We start from the raw sequence: 391 nt of genomic DNA on the forward strand, positions 1-391 counted from the left end.
GAAGAGGCATTGGGCTGGGTTTAAGGTAGTCCTGATTGCTGCTGGAAGGATTCTCCGAGGTCCTAGCGCTCAGCCCTACCTGCTGCAATACAGACGCGCTCCCGGCGCCGGGCACTCTTACTGCTCTGCGGCAGCGCAGGGGCTCGGGAAGAAATAATGAAAGCTGGGGGAGAAAGGGGGGGGGATGCTACGTGCCCCGGGGTCACCCCGCTGCCGGATCAGCTCCGGGGGGTGCCCTCGGCAGCGCCCGCCCCCGGCCCCCCCCCTCCATCCCCTGGGGGCTGCAGCCCCCCGTTGAGCCCCTGCGCCAAGAGGGGTGCAAAGTCAAACCGGCGTGGTCACCGAGAAGTTTGGGAGGGGTTTTTTTCTTATTTTTTTTTAGGGGGGAGGC

Source organism: Cygnus olor, chromosome 1 (genome assembly GCF_009769625.2).
Source record: "Cygnus olor isolate bCygOlo1 chromosome 1, bCygOlo1.pri.v2, whole genome shotgun sequence".
NCBI classification, from domain to species: Eukaryota; Metazoa; Chordata; class Aves; order Anseriformes; family Anatidae; genus Cygnus; species Cygnus olor.